Source organism: Oreochromis aureus, linkage group 3 (assembly GCF_013358895.1).
Source record: "Oreochromis aureus strain Israel breed Guangdong linkage group 3, ZZ_aureus, whole genome shotgun sequence".
NCBI lineage: Eukaryota > Metazoa > Chordata > Actinopteri > Cichliformes > Cichlidae > Oreochromis > Oreochromis aureus.
Genome location: NC_052944.1, coordinates 79,476,833 through 79,499,585, shown reverse-complemented (window position 1 = coordinate 79,499,585; position 22,753 = coordinate 79,476,833). Strand labels below are relative to the sequence as shown.

At 40.6% G+C, this 22,753-nt stretch overlaps 1 long non-coding RNA gene across 1 annotated transcript; it reads left to right on the top strand.

Annotated features, from left to right (window-relative positions):
- Nucleotides 1–4,671: 4,671 nt before the first annotated feature.
- LOC120437649 lies at nucleotides 4,672–22,726 on the top strand. Its single transcript, XR_005611320.1, has 3 exons — nucleotides 4,672–4,731; nucleotides 13,497–13,598; nucleotides 22,667–22,726. It is a non-coding gene; the product is annotated as an uncharacterized LOC120437649 (long non-coding RNA).
- The last annotated feature ends 27 nt before the right edge of the window (nucleotides 22,727–22,753 follow it).

Below are 22,753 nucleotides of genomic sequence, written 5' to 3'. Positions count from 1 at the left end.
CTGAACAGCGCGACGAAGGCTAGACCGTCCCATTTCACAAGCCTCTCACTTCTCATACTTATAGTACGCACCGTACGTAGTATGCGTACTGCGCGTACTTCAAGCGTGCGGTCTCTTAATTGTGACACAGCCTGTGAGTCTCTGCATGCTGCCTTTATGGAGCTACAGCTGTTTGTATACACTGAACAAAAAGCTTTGTAGCTGTATACTGACTCCTGACACTACAACACATCACACTGACACACACATTACACTTCTTTGTCTCCGTCACAGCTGGATTACAGTCAATAGACGTTAAATCCACATCGACTAAACCCAGCCTAGTATATCAGCCGTATCCCAGACAAACCAAATCAATCTAAAAATAATTAGATTAGATAATGGACTTTCGATCTAGTTGGCATGTTACCAATTCTCCCCCCAAAGTGTGGGGTTTTAAACCTCACCTGCAGAGTCAAACAGGAAGACACCGACAAACAGCAATGTCGAGAAGAGTGATGCTGTTACAGCAGACATTTCCGTGTTCTCAAGTTCAGATGATCCGACACTTTGATTGTGATAAATTTCTGAGTCTGTTGGTGTTTTCGCTGAATAACAGAAGTTGAGTTTAAATCCCAAAATGTCCAAGTCGTTTCTTAAGTAGTGACGATCGATTTGAAGCGGAATAGTCAGCCTTTTTTCAGTACTGCCTCTGTACCCCACGTGGTGGTTTATAGTGATGGTGAGATGAAGCCTCGTGATGAAGTGAAGCTTTCCATCCAACTGGTCGACTCATGGTTCGAAGCATTGTAATGATTCACTTGCTCTACTGCGCCATCAAGTGGAAGATTCAAGTGAAACAGGCTCTTTGATTATAATGATGTGTAAACCTCTAAACTGAATAAATTGTTTTCATGGTTATTTATCCCGAATATTGTCTCAGTATGTCTGATACAAAAGAGAAAGTGGAAACTATCAGGACAGAGTTTTGGTATGATTGTGTAACTGTTAGCCTCAGACAGTCAGTCAATAGTATAATTCAGATCATAGATCAGTACATTTACATATTTTTATAACTATAAAAAGAAAGCTAAGGCTAAAAACAGAAAAACGATTTTATAAAAATATTCAGCAGTAGATCAAAAATGAAAGAAAACCATTAATCAACAAATGAACATTACCTGATGCTGCTGAACTGAAGCAGAGCAAATTACAGAGGTTTTATTAGAGACACACCTTAGCGTTTAAAAATTTTGCATAATGTTAAAAAGTTTAAATTTGTTCAGTAGCCTATTGAACGGCAGAAATTAGGTTTTCTTTTCGGAAGTAAGTAAAAGGAAAAAAACAGCGGCTGACAGCGCTGTAAACAACGGTAGTCGTATGTGTAACAAGCAAGCGAATAATGCAGAAAACAGATTTTTAGACGGGAAACTGTTCTTGAAGCATACTGTGTGTGTGTGTGTGTGTGTGTGTGCGTGTGTGAGAGAGAGAGAGAGAGAGAGAGAGAGAGAAAGCTGTGCATGAAGTGTGATTCTATCCTGGTGGAAGCAAAACAGCAAAAGTCAGAGGGAATTCATGACGATGTTTATATGAAGCGTAGTTTGGATCTTCTTTTGCTGCTGGTTCGGTCAATATCGTCGGGTGAGAAATGCGACATCTCACTGATTCTGATCCAACAGCAGGTCCGCGCTTTGTGTTTGCGTCTATGAGCAGAATCTGTGTTCCTGCTCTCATTTACTGTTTTAGCTGTTTGGTGGTTGTTGAAATTTGGCGTTTCGGGCAAAATAAATTTATATTAATAATCGATTCAGGATCAATATCACGTTATCCAAGCTAGAATCGATTTTAATCGATAATCAAAACCCACCCCAATAACTGTGTAATCATGCTTATGTACATCTGGATAATGACACAAACTGTGTGGCGCTTCACTTTTTAATAAACTAAAAGGCATATATCAGGTTATAGAATCTGTAGTGTTGTTTATTTATATTATGGTACTTATCATTTGTGACATTTATTACTGTGTGCATACTTTATAGAAGAGGAAAAAAATCTCTTCCTTGCTGGTTCCATTGAAGAAGAAATGCTCAAGTAACTATGTAGCACGTACGTAATTCCACAACACAGCGTGATGGGAAATCAGCTGTGTTTTGCTGCCCATTTATTTCGAATCTGGTGCGAACCGGCGAGACAGTTCCTGAATCAGTCACGTGGTACGGACTGCCCGAGAGGTCTCGAACGTCACTGCATACGTAATCAAAGCGAGCCGCGATACGCGCTTCACAAAAACTCCCCCAAGATTACCCGACACACGCTTCGAAGCTTCGACACACAGGCTGTGTCCCAATTCAGGGTCTGCACGCTTGAAGTACGCACACTACGCGTACTACGTACGGTGCGTACTACAAGTACGGGAAGTGCGGAAGTGAGAGGCTTGTGAAATGGGACGGTCTAGCCTTCATCGCGCTGTTCAGGTTGCCTAGCAACCATGATACTAACCGCGAGAAATGTTTCAAACAGCTTTGTGTGACAGAAATGAAGGAGAAAAAATGTTTTGTTGGTCATTCATTTTTGTCATGACATCACTTTGATTAGTTGAGACCACAGGACTGTAAAACATGATAGTTGGGCTTCATTTCTGTACTGAACAGTCATTTCAAGATTAGTTAGTAAATAATAATTAGCTAATGTTATTCATGAGACTAAAGTCATCTCACTGTGGTAATGTTAATATAATATGGACAATATTATATGTATTGTCAGATTATATATATATATATATATGAGCTTGAACTCTGGGTCAAAGATGCAAGTAGCAGTTAATTATATTTCCTATCACCTTAAATCTTCACTCAAAGACAAGTATCTCTGACAGTGTATATACAGATATATTATATATAAGAGACAAATATTGTTCGTTTAATATGTTGGCATTATTACATTTGGCTCAATGCTTACATATATGTGTAAAAAGAAAATGTACGAGCTGTGATAACTGTTTCTTATAGAATGAAGATCAGACTGATATATTAAATATTCCTTTATTGGGTGAGAAAATCAGACCATGTCATAACTGCTTTAAGTCACACAGAATAGATATCAGAGCCATAAACAGGCTGACTTCTGCTAAATGGGTCAAACTGGGCAGAAAGTCTACAAACACATAACATCCTTATAGAATATGATGTAACACTATAGATCAACTTACCTCAGAATATATAAAGCATATAAACAATTACAGCAATATGATGCAACAAACACAGCAGTACTACTAATCCAAAATACTCAAAGCTTCATAGAACTGAAACAAACATTTATTTTTAGCTCCATTCTGCTGCTGATACATACTTTAGGTTTCTGAACATTAAACTTGTTGCTGCCTTTCATAGTGTGTAACTTGAAGGCCCTGAGTACTTTCTCCCACACTGAAAACACTGGGATGATATAATTATTTGAACATTACCTAATAAGACTGATTCAGGACAGACAATTAGTTATTTTAAACTTTTCTTGCAGTCCTTCACAAACAGGGAACAGTCTGTCTATTCTCTCCATCTGTCAGCTGCTGCTGGCTCTTCCTCCTCCTCTTCCTCACACACTGCTGAGTTTGTCCTGGTGGATCATCAGGGGTGCAAAGCCTCACAGATGATGTGCAGCAGTGGGTCCCTCAGTCTGTCCTCACTCTGGACACTTGCAGTTGTCACACATGGAAATCAAATGTGTGATAAGCTGCAGGATTCAAACACAAGTGTAACTTATAAATACATGTTCATACTTTTATTCCACAATCAGAGAGAAAGAAACAGAGAGAGAGTGCAGGACAGACAGACAGGTGACAGTCTCAGGTGTATACACTGCTACAAAACAGCACAAGAGAAGGAAGATTTAGTGTTTGTGTTATTACGAGTGCTAAAAAAGAAGAGTTCCCAGATGGTCCAGTGGACACATGTGTGACTCCTGTGATTAAAGCATCTTTCTTTCAGCTTAACGAGTGAACCGTCAGCTCGTTCAAACACACGTTAAAGTCCGTTTGGCTCGACACCACCGAACAGAGGCAGCAATATAACATAGCTAACATTATATTCAGGACTGCAAACCGAGCAGCATCACTGACTTTCAGCTTGTTGTGTTTGTGGATATATGACTGACTTTAATTATCCATAAAATCATCACATTCTCTGTAAGATTAAGGTCAACTATATATATATTTAGAAGTAGAGACTTTAAAACCAAGTTACCGCTGAAAGTACAAACATCACTAATGTCACATAACTTTGCCGACATGTGGCCAACAGTAATGTTTTAATGTTCTTAAACATTCGTACATAAATAAGTGACATCATATTTAGTACTTACTTTTGACAGTTCACTCTTCGGCCGCTCCCTTCTGCCGTATTTTGCGGCAAAATTATCCACACCCACCGCCGCGCTATGGATTGTGGGATATATGGGATCACGAAGCGTGCACCGGACCACGCTTGGTATTTGGGGAAATCGACGGCGCATTTGGAGTATGCATTAGAAGTACACTTTGAATTGGGACAGCCGTCGTCGCGTGGCGGTGACGTAATCGCACTTGAAATGCGTACTTCAAGCGTGCATACCCTGAATTGGGACACAGCCACAGGACACATCACTAGCTGAGATCAGCGTGAATCACGTGGGTGTCTGCTCCCTGATCTGTTTCCTGTTTGGAAAGACTTCCAGCTTCATCACGGAGTTTCTCTCGGTTTGTGGGCTCATCTAAAGGTAAGCATCGAGCTAACTTAAATGTGGGTTCAGTTTATGTTGAGTTTTATCTCTGTTGAGAATAATAGATTGCTTGGTATACAGTGGATTTAAACAGACTGTAGAGTTTGTGATTGTCTGCAACATTATAATCTGGCGGTTGCTAGGGGGTAAGAATACATACAGAAAAATAGTCTGCAGGGCAGGAGAAGAGCCAACCCCCAGGACAGGAAGCCACAGGTACAAGCATGGGGGTCTGACGTAACTAGCCGTGTCTGGAAGTGGCGTGTCTAGAAATTTTTTGTTGGGGGGGCCAGGTAGGGGCACAGATTTGGAGAAGGGTGGCAGATGTAATTGGCAGATAATGTTAAAAAAAATTCTACCAACAGTTAACCATCATTCAATAACCCTATAAACCTAATAACTGAATTTGCTTTTGACTCTTATTAGAATGAGGTTTTAACCACTACGGTGCAAAGTTTTTAGATACTGCGTTGATGAAGTACAAGAGATACAATCAGTGCTTTGTCAGTGTTTACTCAGCATTCAAGGACAGCAATATTTGCATAGTATTTTTACTGACATATAGGGCACATATGTTTTGGGCAAAAACATTTTTGAATATTAAAATACAAACTTTTTTAACATACAATTGCCAAATTATTAAAAAAAAGAAGATAATCTTCTTACAAACTGGTGTTTGATTTTGAAACAGGAAAAAAGTGGGGAAACAAATGAAAAGACTAACATTTGACTGAAACCTGAAAGCAAGTAAATACTTTCTATGCTGCCTTATGATAAACTTTGGTAATATTGATGTATAAAGAACAACACTGGCTGATGATGAAATACAATCAGCTGGCATGGTGACACTGCCAGTATTAACCTGCAGGGCTGGACTGGGACAAAAAAATTGGGCATTTTGACTAAAGACCGGCCCACCAGGTATTAAAGCCATGAAGCCTTTGAATGAAAACAAACGCTGTTGTGACAGTGATGTACACGGTCTTGTTGGTATATGTATGATTTCTATACATTTTACGTCAGATAAAAACTTTGTTCGCAAGATTCAGATAATTATTTAATAAAAGCTAGATATTTTAAATGAGAATAAGTAAGAAAAGTATTTCTTTGTGCCCCCCTTTCCCTGTTAATGCCCTACCTGGCCCCCTGGCATAACTTTGTTATACCCGCCCCTGCACAGTTACCAGCTGTCAGCTACTCAGAAAAGGATCCTGGTGTTATTTGTCTCTCAGAAACAGTTCATAACTTCCCTTCAACTCATTCATGTCACCTAAAAGGTAAACCTGTTTCTCCATCACCTGTTCAGCTCTGATGTAGAGCTGGGCGATATATCGAGTTTTTAAAAAATATCGATATATTTTTATACGAGATATAAGATGTGACAATATCCTTTATATCGATATAGTCTATGTTACGTTATAATTATAGTTGCGAAGCCGCAAGTTTGCCTCTCTTTCGTCCACTTTTGTCTTTACGCAACGTTACTCGACCTCACCTCTCCTTCACTGAACACAACTCCCCCTCCTCCCCCATCGCTTCACCTGCAGGCAGCGACAAGATGGACACGGCAAATCTCCGTTAATGAGTTACTGCGCATCGCCCCGTGCGTGGGGCTGGACGGCGTCAACGTGTTAACGAGCTAGCCACGCTAACGCCATGCACGGCCTGAAATCCTTTCATCTTCTCAAAAGTTGACTGCGCGCCTTTTGTATGAATTCTGGTTGTGCTTGATGACCGCGAACCGATTTTATGTGATACACAGCGCTCAGCAATCTGTCAAAAAATGGTTTAGTTCGACTTTGGTAAGCTACGGAGCTGCACCCCTTGATGGATTGTCGGAGCATTACGGCTACCGAGGAGCCTCGCGGAGTAATACGTACTGTGCGTCAAGGTCAAGGTAACTTTATTTATACCCAAAGGCAAGGTAAATTTGCTTTACAGAAAAATGACAGCATTTGGCATCCCTTTAAAAACACACATACCTAGTAAATATATAAAGCTCACTGTGGCACATATATAGTAATTTTAATATTTCGGATCAAAAACAGTTCTTATTTAATTCAGTGACAGCAACGGGGACAAAGCTATTTTTATAACGCTTTGTCCTGCATCTCGGAAATAGAAACCTCCATCCTGAGGGAAGAAGCTGAAATTCACCCCTTAGTGGATGGGAACCATTTTTAAGGATTGATAAAGTTATCCTCTGTACCTGTTTAGAGGACAGGGAGGCTAAACAAGACTGTGGCTCACCTATCAGACCACTGGACCATCTCATTATCTGATTTAGAGAGTGTTTCTCTGTGACAGAGGTCTGACCGAACCATGCCACCAAACAAAAGGATAAAACAGACTCAATAAAAGAACGATAAAACAAAGTTAAAGTTTTTTGGTCAATGTGGAAATGAACAAGTTTCCTAGGGCAATAAAGGTGCTGGTGACCCTTTTTACAAACTGATTTGCAATTTTGATCAAAGTTCAGTTTTTCATTTATTATGGTCCCAAGATATTTATATGATTGTACTTGCTCTATTTTCTGACCTTTAATTAAAATGACTCCGTGCCCATTTTGTTGTTTCCTAAAATCAACAACCATATCTTGTGTTTTAGATATGTTCAGCTGGAGATAAGACTCCTCACACCACTGAACAAAGTCATCAATGACTGGACCGTGGTTAATTTCACCCTCTTTCAGTAAGCTGACAATAACAGAGTCATCTGCATATTTAATAATGACCCTGTTTTCATGTCTGCCCTGACAGACATGAAAGACTGACTGAATTAGTACAGAACTCTGCTGCACGCCTTTTATTGGGTGCGAGAATGCATGATCATATGACTCCAGTTTTAGCCAAGTTACACTGGCTCCCTGGGAAATTTCGCATTGATTTTAAAATTCTTTTACTCACTTATAAAATCTTAAATAACATGGCCCCTAGCTATTTAACAGAACCTCTTCATTTGTATAATCCCATAAAAGCATTAAGATCTTCAAACCAGATGCTCTTAATGCAACCTAAGTCTAGGTTGAAAACCAGAGGTGACCGTGCCTTTGCCATTGTAGCTCCTAGACTGTGGAACAACCTCCCTATTGCCATTCGCTCTTCTGAGACTGTTCAGTCTTTTAAATCTCGTTTAAAGACCCATCTTTTCACTCTGGCTCTGATGTAAGATAGTTTGATTATCATTTGGTTGGTTTTTATGGTTGTCTCCTCCTGCGTTGTATCTTTCTTATCTTATTTTTATCTGTCTTATTTTATCTTTTAATTTGTGAAGCACTTTGATCATAACTGCTGTTTTTAAATGTGCTATATAAATAAATTTTGATTTTTTTTTGATTTGACACATATTTGTATAGAGAGTGAATAATAAGGGCGATAGGACACACCCTTGAGGAAAACCTGTGGAGGAGAACACTGGGTCAGACAGAATCCCATTTATTCTCACTCTTTGTGATCTGTCAGTTAAACAATCTAAAATCCAGCCCAGCAGGTTTTTCCTGATTTCAAACTGTTCTAAAAGTCTTTTAATTAAAATATGGGGCTGTATTGTATTAAAAGCCGAAGAAAAATCAATGAAAAGAAGTCTTGTAAAAGTCCCTTTACTCTCTACATGTTTAAGAATCAGATTTAGTAAAGTCAAAAGTGCGTCCTCCACTCCTGTATTGGGCCTATATGCAAACTGCATTGGATCCAGCTGACCTTCAGTCTCTTTCATAATCACATTTCTGATGATTTTTTCAAAGACTTTCATTACAACTGAAGTGAGGGCAACAGGCCTGAAGTCGTTTAGAATTTTTGGACGACTAGATTTAGGGACAGGAACCACGACTGCTTCTTTCCAAAGAGAGGGCACATGTTGTGTTTGCAAGGATTTGTTAAAAAAATAACCTGAAATATAGGACTGAGTTCATCAGCACAAGATTTAATTAGGCGGCCACTAATATTATCAGGACCCTGGCTCTTGTTCACATTGACTGTATGAAAGGCCTTTTTAACATCGCTGAGTTCAATGATAAAGTGCTGAGTATCTCTCAGTTTCTGTTTCAGTTCCGAAATATCCTCGCTAAAATCAGAAGAACTTAAATGAGCATAAAACATGTTTAAAGCATTTGCAAAATCTCTGTCTGAATCACAACCATCTAAAATGACCTGACTACTGCTCTGGGGATTTTGAAACCCTGCTATGGTTTTCATACAAGTCCAGGCAGACCCAAAATTTTTTGCAGCAAATTTGCTTCCAAGAAGGTTTTTGTAGCTCTGTTTTGCTTTCAAGATTTCAATTTTCAGTTCCTTGGTGGCTGTCTGAAAATCGGTAACAGCCCCCTCTTTAAAGGCCTGTCTCTTTTTCCTTAAACAAGATTTGACGCTTTTAGTGACCCGTGGCTTATTGTTAGCGTAGACTTTAACGCGCTTACGGGGTATAATCATGTCTTTACAAAATACTGCATAAGAGCTAGTAACATCCACCAAAGCGTCGAGATCATCTCCACAAGACTGAATAAAAACTTCCCAATCTGTACACTTAAAACATTCCTGCAAGGTAAGCACAGATTCTTCTGACCATATGTCAACATCCCTAGTCTTTGTCTTCTCTCGTTTTAAGACAGTTTTATAGATGAGCAGAAGATGCACACAGTTATGGTCAGAAGATCCCAGAGGAGGAAGCAGGAGGGATTTATAAGCATTCTTCACCGATCCGTAACAAAGATCCAACATTTTATCCCGTCTGGTAGGACAGGATACATATTGATACAGATTGCCCAAAGTTGATTTAAGGGAGACATGGTTAATGTCCCCCATTATAAAGTTTGGTGCGTCAGGAGAAAGTGCCTGCAGCTTCTGCACTACGTCTGAAATGATGCTGCAAGTGGAGGCGGGATGAGCCTTCGGGTGAATGTAAACTACGGTAATAAAAAGTTGTGGAAACTCACGAGGGAGATAAAAAGGGTGCAGTGACACAGATATTATATAATAGATATAGATAATATTCAACGTAATATTACCGTATTGTGTGTACAAGGACCATAAATGGCACCTGTTCAGAGACATGGTTACGAAGCGGATTTCAAACTCCAGGCTGTCAGTCACGCAGTAGAAGTTGGAAACAGAGCAGCTGTGAAATCTGTCTTTGTTATTATGCTCAGCGTCTTTTAGTTTACATTTTGACTGCACAATTGTGAGCTCTTTGTTATGCACAAAACAACATAGTTTTCTTTTTATTTATAGAGCATCATTATTTAATAAATGCTCATAATTTATTTTTGAGTAGTTTTTTTCATGTACATCTATGCTGTATGTTAATAAAAGTGCCTGTGTGACATCTGGGACACAGCTTTGACTAAGAACTCTCTTTTTGTTCTTACTTTATGGCTTTAAAAAAATATCGAGATATATATCTTATATCGCCATCCAGCCAAAAAATATCGAGATATGAATTTTGGGTCATATCACCCAGCTCTACTCTGATGATTCAGTAAGGACATCTCCTGGTTTCATCTTCATGTTTCCCTCTCACCACATATCCAAACCGATATCATGACCAGCAGCTTTTACAGCTGTGGCTCCAGCAAACATCAGCTGATACTAAAAATTAATATTAAATAAATTCTAACAACAGCTGATCAAGCTTAAACGTGCTGCTGTTGTTTAGCACGACATCTGCTGGTTTCCTCTTTCTGGCGCAAAGTGGGCGATAAATAAACAAAAGAGAAAAGCTGATCAGCTGATCACTGATCAGTCTCATGATTGAAGTAGCAACAGGAGAGGGAGGGGGGAGGATGAGAGAAGAAGAGGCAGCTGTGCAGCAAAGACACAATAACTCCAGCTTTGTGTCTTTTTCATTCTAGCTTAAGTTCGGGACAAACTGTGTTCCTTCTCAGCTCAATACAAAACCTGTAATATTATCTCTGAATGAGGGACCATTCCATTTTTTAAGGAGCCGTTGACAACTCTACAAACTAACCTTATGAATAAAATAAAGTTCAACATCAGTTACATCACAGCACCCACCCAGCTGTACAGAAACTCTGTCATGCTAGCTACTATGCAGTACGAGTTATTGTAACTGACTGTAAAAAGTCAGCACAACGAAAATAAACTCCACCTAAACTTGGTTTATATCTGACCCAGATAGACTGCAGGTCATAACTTCTTACCTGAAGTTCAGTTCACCTGACACTCGGACCAGCAGCCGCCTCGGGTCTCTCCTCCTCCTGCCTACCCTTCCCTCATCCACCTGCTAGCTGCCGTAGAAGCTCCGCCATGCTCGATGGCCAGTCCAGCTATGTTAAACTGTTAATCTTTCGCCAAAACACTGTTTTCTGTGATGCTGTCTTTCGTGCTTGGCTCTCCTACCTTTGCTAACATGATGCTCATAGCGCAGAAGCCGATGCTGCATTCACTTACACTCGGATATCTGAGCTTCACTGTGAAAACATAATTGTACATTTGATATTTCATTGGATTTTATTGTTTTGGCTTCGGGGTGGCACCTGGGGTGGCCAGTCTGGTTGGGGGGGTGGCCTGTGCCCCCCCAGGCCACCCCGCTGGACACGCCACAGGTGTCTGGGCCTAAACTCCGCTGCAGGTCTATATATCAAACGATCACTGTGGCATTACTGAGAGTTGAAAAACTGTCTAAAGTCTTTCATCTTTAATAAAATGATCAGTGTTCTGCTCTACCAGGTGTAACAATTGAGTTTAACATCCAGGCATCCATGAAAATGGAATTTATGACATTTAACGGAGTTAGAAGTTAGCAGGAAGTTAGCTCGCTAGCTTCCATCTAAATACAATATAGCATGTCCTGACTGCGGGGTTTTGGAAACAAATTAAAACTGTAATAGGGCAGCCCTTAGCGGCTGGAAACACAGTGAGATGGACGAAGGCAAGTGCAGTGGAACAAAAGTATTTATTTCCCATACAGCTCTCCTTACAACAATTCACTTGTCGAGCTTCTTCACAGCACTATATATCCCTCTCTAATGACAACCAGCAGCCTTAAATATGTTCAGCTGTCACAGACTAAACCATTATTCCACTCTTAGGTAAATTCTTAAATCCCAACCTTCCACCACAGTATACAATATATCAATTAGAATAAATAAATACATAAATACATTTCACATTTTCATATTAATAAATATTTCACACTTTAATTCTACACCAAACCCAATATTATAAAAACCCAGAAACCCAAGCACAAAAAGATTCACCACACTCTCTTAACCAATGGTCTCTCCCGGAACCTTTAAATGGTGTCTGGACCCCCGGGGAAACATTTGCCCAAACACCCTGAAGAGGACACAGGCAAGAAAGGTGAGTAATCATTATCTTACAAACACTTATTTGCGCCACTTTTCTTCCTAGATTTCACACACACACATTTGCATTAGTTTTCCTTACTGGTAAACCTTAATCATAATCTCAATCACCATTCTTCTCTCCTGACAGACAACCACCACATTCCTTGATGAGGAGCAGCTGTGCAGGATCTGAATCAAGGCTACCAACTGATTTTAAAATTCCCAATAAATAATCAATAAATATTTAAACTTCTTGTGTGCAAATGTTTTACTGTGCAAATCCATGCTTAAAGTGCAATGCTAAATAAAGTGCTTGATAAGGTGCTTTTAATAAAGTGAAAGGTGTGCTCTAAAGTGCTATACAGATAATATAATACAAATAAATGTAGTAAGGGAGTCCTCTTCCTTACAAAAACGTACAGCTCTGTTATCACTTCCAACATAAATGAAGACAGAAAACTAAACAGCAATTTGTAGGGTTACTGAAGTTTGGCTAGCTGGTATATAATGATGTGCTACGTGATCGCTAGCAATCGCATGGCAGGATGCTGTAAAAGGACCAAACTTCAGTCAGGAGAACAACTGAGATAATCCATCCACAATACGAGGTTAGTCATTCATATACTGCTGCTTGGGCTGTAGTTACATCCTAAGGTTTTAAAAACTGAGCTTTAATAAATGATTAGCGGTAATAAAAGCCGAGGGAGGTCAACAGTGATCACTGACTGTTTTAGGAGCTTTTTGAGATTAAATAGAAGAAAATACAAAACATCAAACATGTTAACAACACAAAAGCCATATTAAATGCAGACTACTTTAGGCCCGGAAGTAGGATTCGTCACGTCATCACTGAACAACCAGATAGGACTTCATAGGACGATCTCCAGATGCATCTGTATTTTATTTTCTTCCAGCGCAAATAAAGACGTCCCATTCTTCACCTGGAAGTAAAAGTCTCCAAAAGGTCGCTACCATCAAAAATCCGTGAAATTGGCGAAGTGTGTTCACAGTTTATTGTGAACACGTTGACAGAGTGAGAGACTGTTTGCAGAAAAACACCAACTAATCATTAGCTCAGCATGCTGGGAGAAGCTGAGCTAAACTTGCTTGTTCAGTTATTTCCATCTCGCTTTGACTGCAGCTGTAACCTGACGTATTCCAGCAGGATTTGTAAAAGAGTTTTGATAAACACAAAGCTGGACAGCAATGCTGTCATATACATATCTATATATCTATATATCTATATATATATATATATATATATATATATATATATATATATATATATATATATATATATATATATATAGAGATAGAGATATATATATATATATAGAGAGAGATAGATATATAGAGATATCTCTCTCTCTCTCTGTGTGTGTGTGTGTGTGTGTGTGTGTGTGTGTGTGTGTGTGTGTGTGTGTGTGTGTGTGTGTGTGTGTGTGTGTGTGTGTCCCAGCTGAGTAACAGGAGTCTGGTGGTGCAACAGAGGAACAATTTCATCCATTTGGACTCAGCTCAGCCACTACAGAGGAAACAATCAATGACTTCAACACAAAAGGTGAGAAAAATATCACAGTTATAATATTACTGAAACTGTGTGCACAGCTGGTGTGTTTTTAAAAACATGTTAACAGCAGCTTTATCTTTTGCATCCTGGGCTCATCCATATATACAGAATCTACATTCAAATCGGTGGCGCTGTCACTTGGTGTTCGCTCGCTTTGTGGTAGAGTATCACTTCCTGTTCCTGCTCAAACACAGTGGTGTTTCTGAGTAGCTTTTCTGCTTAGCAGTTTAATTTAAATCTTTTGATACATTCCTTTTTCATGGTATAATCTTAACATGCTTCATCTGAATCACCCTTTCTGTGTGCTCACTACCTAATTTATAGCCAAAGTATTCACTCACTTAGCTTAGCTCGTAGCCGACTCGTTAGCACCATGGCTACTTCACCTGTCCCTCCTGCACTTTCCTGCTCATTGTGTCAGATGTTTAGTTACTCCTCGGCCTCCTTTAGCAGTAATGATACCTGTAATAAATGTAGCATATTTGCAGCTCTGGGCCAGGATTACTGAATTGGAGACTCGGCTTCGCAGCCTTCATTCACCCGTAGCTAGCCAGGCCCCTGTCGCTGGTGCAGCCGAAGATAGCGTAGGCCCCGCTAGCTGTTCCCCGGCAGACCCCAAGCAGCTGGGGAAAGAGGGCGGCTGGGTGACGGTGAGGAGGAAGCATAGTCTTAAATAGAAGCCCCAGGTACACCACCAACCTGTTCATGTGTCTAACCGTTTTTCCCCACTTGGCGACACACCCGCCGGGGGTCAAACTCTGGTAATTGGTGATTCTGTTCTCAGACATGTGAAGCTAGAGACACCGGCAACCATAGTCAATTGTCTTCCAGGGGCCAGAGCAGGCGACATTGAAGGAAATTTAAAACTGCTGGCTAAGGGTAAACGTAAATACAGTAAGATCATAATTCATGTCGGCAGTAATGACACCCGGTTACGCCAATCGGAGGTCACTAAAATCAATATTGAATCGGTGTGTAACTTTGCCAAAACAATGTCGGACTCTGTAGTTTTCTCCTGGTTCCCTCCCCAATCAGACCAGGAGTGACATGTTTAGCCGCATGTTCTCCTTAAATTGCTGGCTGTCTGAGTGGTGTCCCAGAAACGATGTGGGCTTCATAGATAATTGGCAAACCTTCTGGAGGAAAAACCTGGTCTTGTTAGGAGAGACGGCATCCATCCCACTTTGGATGGAGCAGCTCTTATTTCTAGAAATATGGACCAATTTATTAAACCCCTCAAAATATGACTATGCAGAGTTGGGACCAGGAAGCAGAGTTGCAGTCTTACACGCCTCTCTGCAGCTTCTCTCCTCCTGCTACCCCCCCAAAAACCCATCTCCATTGAGACTGTGTCAGCTCCCAAACAGACAAAATACAAACTAAAAACCAGCAATAAACAATTTAAACATAAAAAATCACAAAGAAAGAACAATACAGTATCCACATCTGAACCAAAGTGTCTGTGAAGGTTCTCAGTCATCCAGGTCATCGTAGTCAAAGGAGTTTGCAAAGAAAAGCGTCTGGACTTCTTTAAGTTGCTTGAAGACGTTTCACCTCTCATCCGAGAAGCTTCTTCAGTTCTAAGGTCAAATGGCCGAGAGTCCCAGATTTAAACCCAGTGGGAGTGTCCTTTGACCATCTGAACCAAAGAGTAAAACAGTGAAATGTGGATTATTAAATATTAGGTCTCTCTCCTCCAAGTCTCTGTTAGTACATGACTTAATAATTGATCAACAAATCGATTTACTCTGCCTTACAGAAACCTGGTTGCAGCCAGATGATTATGTTAGTTTAAATGAATCAACACCCCCGAGTCATTCTAACTACCAGAAACCTCGAAGCACAGGCTGAGGGGGCGGTGTGGCAGCAATTTTTCACACCAGCCTATTAATTAACCAAAGACCAAGACAGACTTTTAATTCATTTGAAAGCCTGATGCTTAGCCTCGTCCACCCCAGCTGTAAAACTCAGAAACCAGTCTTACTTGTTATCATCTATCGTCCACCTGGGCCTTACACAGAGTTTCTCTCTGATTTCTCAGACTTTTTATCTGATTTAGTGCTCAGCTCAGATAAAATAATTATTGTGGGTGATTTTAACATCCATGTAGATGCTAAAAATGACAGCCTCAACATGGCATTTAATCTGTTATTAGACTCAATTGGCTTCTCTCAAAATGTAAAAGAACCCACCCACCACTTTAATCACACTCTTGATCTTGTTTTAACATATGACATAGAAACTGAACATTTAACAGTGTTTCCTGAAAACCCTCTGCTGTCTGATCATTTCCTGATAACATTTACATTTACAATAATTGATTACACAGCAGCGGAGAGTAGACTTTATCAAAGTAGATGTCTTTCTGAAAGTGCTGTAACTAAGTTTAAGAATATAATCCACCCACTGTTATCATCTTCAATGCCCTGTACCAACATAGAGCAGAGCAGCTATCTGAACACTACTCCAACAGAGGTCGATTATCTTGTTAATAATTTTACCTCCTCACTACGTATGACTCTGGATACTGTAGCTCCTGTGAAAACTAAGGCCTCAAATCCGAAGTACCTGACTCCGTGGTATAATTCTCAAACACGTAGCCTAAAGCAGATAACTCGTAAGCTGGAGAGGAAATGGCGTGTCACAAATTTAGAGGATCATCATTTAGCCTGGAGAAATAGTTTGCTGCTTTATAAGAAAGCCCTCCGCAAAGTCAGAACATCTTACTATTCGTCACTGATTGAAGAAAATAAGAACCCCAGGTTTCTCTTCAGCACTGTAGCCAGGCTGACAAAAAGTCAGAGCTCTACTGAGCCAACAATCCCTTTAACGTTAACTAGTAATGACTTCATGAACTTCTTCACAAATAAAATTTTTATCATTAGAGAAAAAATTACCAATAATCATCCCACAGATGTAATATTATCTACAGCTACTTTTAGTACCATCAATGTTAAGTTAGACTCTTTTTCTCCAATTGATCTTTCTGAGTTAACTTCAATAATTAATTCCTCCAAACCATCAACGTGTCTTTTAGACCCCATTCCTACAAAACTGCTCAAAGAAGTCCTGCCATTAATTAATGCTTCAATCTTAAATATGATCAACCTATCTCTATAATCGGCTATGTACCACAGGCCTTCAAGCTGGCTGTAGTTAAACCTTTACTTAAAAAGTTATCTCTAGACCCAGCTGTCTTAGCTAATTATAGGCCAATCTCCAACCTTCCTTTCATATCAAAAATCCTTAAAAACATTACAAAGGACCAAGGATAAAGGAGGATTAGATCTGCCTAACTTGAATCACTATTTTTTAGCCAACAGGCTTCAGTTCATCTCTAGATGGTTTAAACACAGCTTCTTAGATGAGCCCTGGCTAGATGTAGAACAGGCACTATGTAATAATCTAGAAATTTCAGACCTACTATTTATCAGCTCAAACATCAAAAGACATGAATGCTTTAAAAGCATCAACATCAGCTCTTCTCTGACAGCATGGTGGGAGTTTCTAAAAATGACAGCGTCCTCATTAATGCCATGCAAACGTACACCTATCTGGAATAACCCTGACATATTACAAAACAATAATATGATTAATTTTCCAGAATGGAGTTGTAAAGGAATTAAATACTTAGAACATATATTAGAGGGAACAGAATTTATTCCATTTGTCAGACTAGTTACACAATATGGGATCAACAAGAAAAGATTTTAGAATATCAACAAATTAAATCCATAGTAAAAAGAGATTTAACCTCAGTCAAGCTGAATTACAAACACCACCAAGTGCGGTACACTTTCTTACTCTTAAATCCCCAAATTATTATCTAAAATATACAGAACACTTTCTAAAATAGATGAATCAATATCCCTTCCTATTGCAAAGTGGGAAGCAGATTTATCAGTAAGCTTAGACCAAAACTTCTGGTCTCAGGTATGCTTAAAACCTTTAAATTGCTTAAAATCCCAGTCTGCAATTAATACAATACAAAATACTACATAGAGTGCACTATACAGGTCATCGGATGTTCAAGATGGGCTTTACATCTTCCAACAACTGCTCACACTGTCAAGGCAATACACCAGACAATTACATCCACGCCCTTTGGTTCTGTCCACCAGTGCAGAAGTTTTGGCGTGAGATATGTGAAGACTTATCAAAGTGTCTGAAATTTAACATTCCAGCCTCCCCTTTAGTGTGCTTGCTGAGCAACTTGGATGAGGTCACTGCAGAAATAAACACAGCCCACATTGTTTTTACAGCCCTATGCATTGCCAAGAAAACGGTCCTCCTTAACTGGAAAAATAAAAATAATCTTAATTCTAATCAATATAAAAACCATCTAATAGATCACATTAGTCTTGATACAGCCTCTGCCACCACATTTGATCAATCCCTTTGGGCTCCTTTGATCGGCTTCATCACCTACTGGAGGTGGGGGGTCATGGTTTGGTCCTACCTTCGCTATTGTGGTTGATGTGGAGGTTGGGATGGGCTTGAGGGTGGGAAAGCATGTTTATGTCTGTGTGTGCTTGTTTGTCTGTGTCTATGGCTACGTTCACACTGCAGGTCTTAATGCTCAATTCCAATTTTTTGATCAAATCCGATTTTTTTGTCTGCTTGTTCACACTACACATAAAATGCGACATCAAACGCGCTCTAGTGTGAACGCTCAAAGCGGCCCGCATGCGCAAAAGAAGATGTCACACACAACGCGCTCTGTTTAGACCCAGAGCAAACAATATTGTTTGACTGATTGCCCTTAATATAAAGACTTCGGACTTTATGTTTCCAGATTTTTGCTTTAAGTTATTTTGTTATTTACATAATAATGTAGATGACCTAATAATGATCCTTTTTGCTATTTTAGAGGAGCGGTGCTTCAAAGGATAGTTGCAGATTTCTGTCAGAATCTGCAGAAAATACAGTAAAAATAAAATGTTCACATTTCTCCAACGTTGTCTTCCTAACAGTTTCACCGGATGGTAGGAAATCGTTCGCGATGTCCTATCGGGCGCTTCTCCGGCGCTGATAATTGGCGTCTGTCTTGTGTCAGTGACGTAAAAGACGGATTTAATGCGACATGACCGCTCACACAGCAGTCGCTTTCTAAAACATCGGATACGTGTCGGATTCAGTACCACATACGAAAAGTGACCCAGATCGGTTTGAAAATATCGGTTTGTGCCGTTCACACTGTCATACCAAGATCGGATACGGGTCGCATAGGGGCGAAAAAATCGGATTTGATGCGCTTTCGCCTGCAGTGTGAACGTAGCCTATATGTCAGGTCGGGTCTTAGACTCCACCTCCCTGGGAACTCCCAGGCCCTCCAAGTGTGGAGGCCTATCTCCCCTCACCACACTCCCTGCTGGTAACTGATGCCCTCAGGGGTTGGTGCATTGGTGGTTCTTGGTGTCCGGGCTGGGCGCTCAGGTATGCACCAGCTCACTCTCGGTGGCTACTTGGCGGGCCTGGTGCCTGTCGCTCGGTCAGGCCTCTTCCGGGGCAAAGGGGCGCTCGGGCCTCCGGCCTCGGGCCTGCAACTTGTTCACTCTGGCACAGCTGGCTGCCGGCAGAGCCGGCGGGCACGCCAGTGCAGCCCCTCTGGCTTCTGCTCCGTGGCTACTGGGTGACCCCTCGTCTGGGGATCTCCTCAGCCCTTCCCAGGAAGGTGGCACGGATGCCCCTCCGGTGGTACTCCTTGGGCTCTCGCACTCTGGGGCCTCTGGATGTCTGGAGCCTGGATCTCCTCCATGCCTGCTTCATGCCCTGGGGGACGGGCTATGGGCCTCCACACCCTCTAGCAGACCGTTACATGGGGAAACCTTTTGTATACAAGCGCGTTGATCCACACAGGTGTGCACACGGGTGTTCACTGTTCGTAGACATAAACTACACCTTTCTTAGCTGCTACTTCAAAGCACATTGTGCGCTGTCTGTCCTGCGTGCTGCACAACAACTTTCAATATTTAGCATTTACTGCTGTTCACACTTAGCTAGATTAACGTGATGGTGTTGTGTTTAGTATGTTGCTTTGTTTTTGTTTGGTTTTTTTTTTTTTGCTTGTCTTCTCTTCTTTTTCTCTCAACAGGTGATCCAGGAGATTTTTTTTTCTCTTTGTCTTTGTAAGTGCCCTTTCTCACTGTCCCTTTTCCCTTCTGTTTTTCTTTTCCTTCCTCTCTTTCTTTCTCCCTTTCCTATCCCCCAGTCATGTCTGTCCCATCTGTAACAACTGAAAATAAAATAAATAATAACAACAAAGTTTGATCTAATGGACCAATACGGCAATGCCATGATGATCCATTTGGCAAAATAAATCCATTTGGTATCCTTGTTGATCTTCAGACAACAATTCTGACGGCTAAAGAACCAAATGAGACAGGCAAAAAAGAAAAAAAAAATCCTTGAAAGAGTAGTTGTCAAACAGCTAACAGATCATCTGCAGAGGAATGGCTTATTTGAAGAGTTTCAGTCAGGTTTCAGAGCTCATCACAGCACAGAAACAGCTTTAGTGAAGGTTACAAATGATAAAAAGCGCTATATAAATACAGGCCATTTACCATCTTCTTATGGCCTCTCACAGTGGACTCATCTCTGTGCTTGTCCTGCTAGACCTCAGTGCTGCGTTCGATACTGTTGACCATAATATCCTATTAGAGCGATTAGAACATGCTGTAGGTATTACAGGTACTGCACTGCAGTGGTTTGTATCATATCTATCTAATAGACTCCAATTTGTACATGTAAATGGAGAGTCCTCTTCACACACTAAGGTCAATTATGGTGTTCCACAGGGTTCAGTGCTAGGACCAATTCTATTTACATTATACATGCTTCCCTTAGGCAGCATCATTAGAAGACATAGCATAAATTTTCACTGCTATGCAGATGACACGCAGCTCTATCTATCCATTGAATTGAATTGAAATCATAAACCACAGAAGTTACAAGAAAATACAAAGATCATATTTTATAAGCACACACTGAAACAACAATATCATCAGTTGAACTTGCAATTTCGTAAAAGATTTTCTTCATTGATCAATATTTCTTCAATAATGTCATTTTAATTATACCTCTCATTGTGTCACATCTAGGGATGCAACGATACCAATTTTTTCAAACCGATCCGATACCGATACTTGGATCTGAGTACTTGCCGATACCGAGTACAAAAACCGATACTTCTGCCACACACAAGTTAAACTTAACCGGTAGTAAAGAAACGACCCCACACAACTCTTTAACACAAACGAAACGTTTACTGAACGTAAGGGCAGAGACAAAGGCTACGTTCACACTGCAGGCGAAAGCGCATCAAATCTGATTTTTTTGACCCGTATCCGATCTTGGTGTGACAGTGTGAACGGCACAAATCCGATATTTTCAAATCCGATCTAGGTCACTTTCGTATGTGGTACTGAATCCGATACATATCCGATGTTTTAGAAAGCGACTGCTGTGTGAACGGTCAAGTCGCATTAAATCCGTCTTTTACGTCACTGACACAAGACAGACGCCAATTATCAGCGCCGGAGAAGCACCCGATAGGACATCGCGAACGATTTCTTGCCATCCGGTGAAACTGTTAGGAAGACCACATTGGAGAAATGTGAACATTTTATTTTTACTGTATTTTCTGCAGATTCTGACAGAAATCTGCAACTATCCTTTGAAGCACCGCTCCTCTAAAACAGCAAAAAGGATCATTATTAGGTTATTTGCATTATTATGTAAATAACAAAATAACTTAAAGCAAAAATTTGGAAACATAAAGTCCGAACTCTTTATATTAAGGGCCATCAGTCAAACAATATTGTTTGCTCTGGGTCTAAACAGAGCGAGTTGTGTGTGATATCTTCTTTTGCGCATGCGGGCCGCTTTGAGCGTTCACACTAGAGCGCGTTTGATGTCGCATTTTATTTGTAGTGTGAACAAGCAGACAAAAAAATCGGATTTGATCAAAAAATCGGAATTGAGCATTAAGACCTGCAGTGTGAACGTAGCCAAATACTGTACAACACATCCCTTTTTTATGATATTGATATTCCAATTCCTTAACCAAATGAAATACACTGTATAAATGAAATAATTCCCTTTCAAATTATATTAAACAACCCAACTTATGTTATCACCTTTTGGTAAGTGACTCACTCACTGACTAATATACACTCCAAAACACGTTATATAAATCCACTAAACATACAATATTCACACATGGGCCCCACACACACTCACATTCACACTTGTTGCAGGCCTGTTTGCTGCTCACGCCGGACGATGGAGAAAAATCCTCTTCTCCCCAGTAAGAGCACAAAAGTCTGACTTACAGTTCCGTTGCTCGGTAGGTCGCCATTCACCAGTCCCACACTAAATCCACTCCCTGCGGACCCGATGCTGTCTCTGCTACAGCGCGTTAGCCAGTCACTGTCCAGCTCTCCGACAGTCCATAGCAGCTGCCTCCGTGGCGCAGCCAAGCAGTCCGGGCTAGCCTTTAGCCTCGGCGGTCATGGCTGGAAACACAGTTTTCCACGGACGGTGGTGCGACCGTTGAAACAAAAAGTCACTTCACCCACACTCTGTTGCGAAGCTCTCACACGGTTAGCTTTCTAGTCACACACTCTTTTGTGCAAGTTAACCTCAGTAAAACTAGCCGAGTCTCTCACTTTGGTTCAGCTGACCTCGTGCATCTCTCCATGCCGTTCTCTTCTGTGAACTGTGAACACCTTATGTGCCGTTCAAGTCCATGGGAATTATGATTATCTACTCCCAAATTCCCATCCGTGCTACATAAGTATCGGTTCATGGTATTGGTTAACTTTTACGAGTACGAGTACGCACACATTTTACAGTATCGGCCCCGATACCCGATACCAGTATCGGGATCTGTACATCCCTAGTCACATCATTGTAATGTGATACTGCCACCAGAAGGTGGTGGTAACACACCTACAATGTGTTTGTTGACATGTTGAATTCCACTGATGGAGGGAGTTTCAGTTTGTTCCATGACTGCATTTCACTCACTGCCTCTGTTTGTATCTCTGTCACTGCAGGACCAACATGGAGCAACAAGTCAGCGCTCTCAGGAGGCCGACAAACCTCACAGAAGAAAGGGAGAAAAAACCTACAGTTGTGATGAG